We start from the raw sequence: 5,858 nt of genomic DNA on the forward strand, positions 1-5,858 counted from the left end.
ATAAAACTTCCAGATAAAAACCTGGCAAGCCAAAGGCCTATATCACCTAGCAGATTTCTACAAAACAGCAAACCCATATCAACACAAGAAATACAAGACAAACTAGGGGACACCCAAATACCCTGGCTAACACACCACCAATTGCATGCCTTCTTAAACAATTCCTCTGCCTGGTTCCCTGTAACTTGGCTTCTTGCAGTGAGGGAACCGCCAGAAGGCCCTCGGCGCTGGACCTCAGTGTCCGGGTAGAATGATGGGGGTGGAGACGCTCCTTCAGATATACTGGACTAAGGCCGTTTAGGGCTTTAAAGGTCAGCACCAACACTTTGAATTGTGCTCGGAAACTTACTGGGAGCCAATGTAGGTCTTATGTTGTCTCGGCGGCTGCTCCCAGTCACCAGTCTAGCTGCCACATTCTGGATTAGTTGTAGTTTCTGGGTCACCTTGAAAGGTAGCCCACATAGAGCACATTGCAGTAGTCCAAGCGGGAGATAACCAGAGCATGCACCACTCCGGCAAGACAGTCCACGGGCAGATAGGGTCTCAGCCTGCGTACCAGATGGAGCTGATAAACAGCTGCCCTGGACACAGAATTGACCTGTGCCTCTATGGACAGCTGTGAGTCCAAAATGACTCCCAGGCTGCGCACCTGGTCCTTCAGGGGCACAGTTACCCCATTCAGGACCAGGGAATCCTCCACACCTGCCCGCCTCCTGTCCCCCCAAAACAGTACTTCTGTCTTGTCAGGATTCAGCCTCAATCTGTTAGCCGCCATCCATCCTCCAACCGCCTCCAGACACTCACACAGGACCTTCACTGGTTCTGATTTGAAAGAGAGGTAAATCTTTAATAAAAATTATTTTTTTAATAAAAAAATATAGTATTTCATAAGAAACCACAGGAAAGATGCAGGATAGATATGGATTGTGGCTATTGCGTACATGGCTTGCCAAACCAGCATTGGGGTGGGAGCACACTGGATGGAGAGTATACAGGGGTGTGGGCACAGCATCAGTGGGGCACCTCTAAGTTAAGTATGCTCCATTTTGCACCAAAGAAGCTCTTTAAAGTTTGGGATCTCCAGGAAAGTCCCCTCAAGATCCACCAGGATGAGCAGCTTAGAGTACAGCAGATCTTCAGTTTAGCTGGCTGATGCTCAGCTCAGCTGGAATTAAGTTCCCAACCCCTCAGCTGAAGAGAGGCCAGGGCTAAGCCAAGGCTAGTGTAGGTTCCCCACCCCACCCCCAAAGGATGCAACAGGGATGGGACCAGAGGGGGAGGGGGACTTTGGCCAGATCTGAACCAGTTCCAATTGTTGTGCCTGGACACTGAGGTCCAGCGCCGAGGGCCTTCTGGCGGTTCCCTCGCTACGAGAAGCCAAGTTACAGGGAACCAGGCAGAGGGCGTTCTCGGTAGTGGCACCCACCCTGCGGAACGCCCTCCCACCAGATGTCAAAGAGAAAAATAGCTACCAAACTTTTAGAAGACATCTGAAGGCAGCCCTGTTTAGGGAAGCTTTTAATGTTTATTGTATTTTAGTATTCTGTTGAAGCCACCCAGAGTGGCTGGGGAAACCCAGCCAGATGGGCGGGGTATAAATAATATTATATTATTATTATTATTATTATTATTATTATTATTATTATTATTATTATTATTATTCAGCTTGGCCATATGACCTGGCAACCCAGCACAGAACGCTATTTCAAAAGCTTGTTTTCCCTCTGCCAGGTTTAGGCAGAGCAGCTGCAGCAGCCCTGCTGTGGAATGGGGTTAAGGATCTTGTGCAACTTTACGCCAGCTTACCTTACACCAGCTTGCTTCACACCAGCTCCTTGAGCATAGTATTGCTCCCTTAGTGATGACTCACAGACATCAGGGAATTCATGTGCTATTTCATTAAAAACATTAATCCTCCAAAAAGCCAATCCATCGTGCAGAACCGTCTGTGCTATTTTTTTCACTGGAATGCATCCAGCTCTAATTGAGCCATTATTCAGCCTTCATTCTTGTGCTAAATGAAATACTATTTCCTGTGCTAAATGCAGTACTATTTCAGCCCACACTGGATGCTGGGCTGGAAAGTCTGCCAAGCACTTAGCAGAAATTTCTAAGCCTGATCACATCCCCTTTAAACCAATCCCTTCCCACTGCAGCAGAATTAGGTGGCCTCAGATTGAAAACACCTGTCTGCCCTGTAGAAGTACCGGTAGCTTGACTACACTTGGAACTACTTGATGCTTGGTTTTGCTTTTATAGCTGAAGAGTTTTTGCTTTGCAGATACAGATCTATATTGCAGATTATGTGGGCTGAGGTTGCTGTTCTTCACTGTTCAAATTTTTTTTTTGAAAATCCTGAACTGATGGCGAAGATAAATTCTTCTCTTTCTTCTAGCAGGTCCTGGTTCACAGCTTGTCCATTCCTATACAACTGGATGAGCAACCTCAGAATTCTCCCCTCAATATATGGAGAGTCTGCTCCCTGACAGGCATATCTTAGCAAAGAGGGTTGATCTCTTTGATCATTTCACAAAGAGCGAACATTTGATGCTATAATGAAGACATAAAAAGTGTGGCTTTTATTTTGAGGCAGTGCAATATGGACAATGCCTGTGTACACACTCCTAAAAGAGCTACAATTCCCAGCAGCCTTAAGAAATTATGGTTCCCAATATACTTGGGACAGGGGGAGTCAAGTGCTTTAAACTATGTTGAAGCCACATTCAAAATCTGGACACATCTTGGAGTAAACACATCTCTCTTGCTTTGCATTACACTGTAAGCAGGGGGATGTGGTTGTGGCAACTATATTGTCTTACTGTTCACTAAAGCATTTGATCTAATGTTTGTGTGTGTGTGTGTTTTCCTAAACTATTATGCTAAGCAAAGATGTGCAGAAGTGGCATCCACAGGTGTTCTTTCTGTGTATCCCACTCTTGGAGCATCTTGGAGAAAGATGGAATTAGCTGTGTCTCTTTATACTGCTGCTGGTTAAAGACACAAATGAAACTATGAATCATGGGTGTTGTCCTTAGGGGAATTGTTGTGATCAATCAGCAATTTGGTTATTTTTTCCACATGGAATAAAATATCTTTGCAACTCTGAATTTCTGAATTCTATTATCGATGTTTATTTTAATGTTTACATATTGGTGCATGTTTTTTATCCGAGCACCAGTATAACCTAACTTTGAGATACAGATAGGTAGCCGTGTTGGTCTGCCATAGTCAAAATAAAAAAAATCCTTCCAGTAGCACCTTAAAGACCAACTAAGTTAGTTCTTGGTATGAGCTTTCGTGTGCATGCACACTTCTTCAGTGAAGTTATCTGAAGAAGTGTGCATGCACACGAAAGCTCATACCAAGAACTAACTTAGTTGGTCTTTAAGGTGCTACTGGAAGGAATTTTTTTATTCTAACTTTGAGATATACACTTTGGGCGCTAGATGGCAGGGCTTCTCTACTTCTGTTTACCTCTGCCTTCTAACTGCGTTCTTTCTCCTTTCTGCGAAGGTCCCTTCTGCAGGTTTCCCTAATGTTTAACCAGGAATGCTGCTGGAGCAGGGATTGCCCTCTCCACCAGCTCCTCTATGTTGGCTGGCCTTCCCTGTTCTACAGGACCTATTATTCCTCATACAATAGTTGTTTTAGCTGTGGGGTTTCAGGTGTGAAATTTTAAAAATCCTTCTCACCAAATCGCATCCATTATTACGGCAGGTGAAGAAAATCCAGTTTTTCTGCAAACTGCCCTGAGTTTCCAGGCATGGTTTGAAGGTGCTAGCACTGACTTATAAAATCTGCTGGTGACTTTTAGCATTGGCACGATTGTTTTCAATTATTGTTTTTCATGTTGATCTGGGTGGTTCTTTTAAAAAATGGATTATTGTATTTTATTATTTTCTGTTAGAAGAAGAAGAAGAAGAAGAAGAAGAAGAAGAAGAAGAAGAAGAAGAAGAAGAATTTGGATTTGATATCCTGCTTTATCACTACCCAGGAGGGAACCTTTGGGATGAAAGATGGGATATAACTGGAAATAGGAGTCTGGGAGCTACTTCCCTAAGAGAACACGTCTGCTCCCATGAAACACCCAGCCTGCTTCCCCTGAGGTCTCCGGATTATATCCCATTCAAGGTTCCACCAAAGCAGGAAGTAAGAATAGGAGCAGGATACAAACACTGCTTTTGGCATTTGCTAGAGAAGCTGACACAACAAGCCAAGCCTGTTTATGTTAATATAATATTGTTATCAGAAAATTCATATTTAGCGCTTGCATAAAAGTGATAGGATTTTTGAAGCTCTCAGATTTTTGAGTGGGGGAAGAGACATGCTGAAACTCAGACCACCCCCTGGGACAGGCTGTTTCCATGACCACCTCAAAGCTCTGGAAGTTCATCCTCAGAAGGGTGCAAACGCCCAGCTTTATGGGCTCGCTGGAACCACTGCAGGCATTTTTGTATTGTCAAGTGCTTGAACATACAGTGGTACCTTTGGTTACGTACTTAATTCGTTCTGGAGGTCCATTCTTAACCTGAAACTGTTCTTAACCTGAAGCACCACTTTAGCTAATGGGGCCTCCTGCTGCTGCCGCACCACCGGAGCACGATTTCTGTTCTCATCCTGAAGCAAAGTTCTTAACTCGAGGTAATATTTCTGGGTTAGCGGAGTCTATAACCAGAAGCGTATGTAACCTGAAGTGTATGTAACTCGAGGTACCACTGTATATTACTGCTGATTTTGGGGGGCCTATTTCTTGTTCTCTTATGTTAATTAGATCACATTCTAGATCTGTTCTAAATATTTATTTAGACAGCTTTCTAATTTTGTGCACCACCCTAAACATTGTCAAAATGAATTGCCAAGACTGAAACTGAAAGGTGAAAGGATATTGAATCTGAACGTCTCACCCCAAGATGGTTGTCACCAATGGAAGCGAAGGCTCAGAAAAAACTCAATATGGAGGCCAAATGGCCTAAATATTGGGAAATTCTGGAACAAGTGGGAGACAGAATAAAACTGCAGAGCTTTGAAAAATTAAAAAACAAAGTGCGAGATTGGCTCCATTATTACCAAATAATGGAGGCATATAATTTGGATAAAAAAGGTATTTAAATATGCCTTCCTGAAGAAACCAGAGGCCTTTCTCCTGGGCATGTTCGGCCAATTGGTGAGAAAGAAGGATAGAACTTTCTTTATGTATGCTACAACAGCAGCAAGAATACTTATCGCAAAGTATTGGAAGACACAAGATTTACCCACCCGGGAAGAATGGCAGATGAAGTTGATGGACTACATGGGACTGGCAGAAATGACGGGCAGAATCCGAGACCAGGGAGAAGAGTCGGTGGAAGAAGATTGGAAGAAATTTAAAGACTATTTACAGAAACACTGTAAAATTAATGAATGTTAGAAGGATGCTGGAATGAAGTTATATGGCATTAGCAGAAATGTTATAAAGAATTAAGTAAAAATAGACTGTTAATGGGCCAAAGGGGGAAAAATAAGGTTAGATTGTGTTAAGATAAATTATAGGACAAAAACTGAGAAAGATGGAAAGGATTTGCTGAAATAGCTAACTGAACTAGAATACAAAAAAGGGAGGTGTGAGGAGGTCGTCGAAACAAGTAAATGAAAGACAAGATATGAAAATATTGGATGTGTTTTTAATTGTTTTTGTTTTTGTTTTGTTAAGATAAGCAGTGTTTTTTGTTTTTTATGTATTGTATTGTTTTGCTTTGTTTAACTCTTTTTCTTCTTTTTGTAATTATTAAATTCTTAATAAATATTATTTAAAAAAATAATGAATCTGAACATCTCCAGCACCCTTCTACTTCTGAGAAAAGTTCCACACATCAGTAAAG

The sequence above is a fragment of the Podarcis bocagei genome (assembly GCF_964188305.1).
Source record: "Podarcis bocagei genome assembly, chromosome: 2".
NCBI lineage: Eukaryota > Metazoa > Chordata > Lepidosauria > Squamata > Lacertidae > Podarcis > Podarcis bocagei.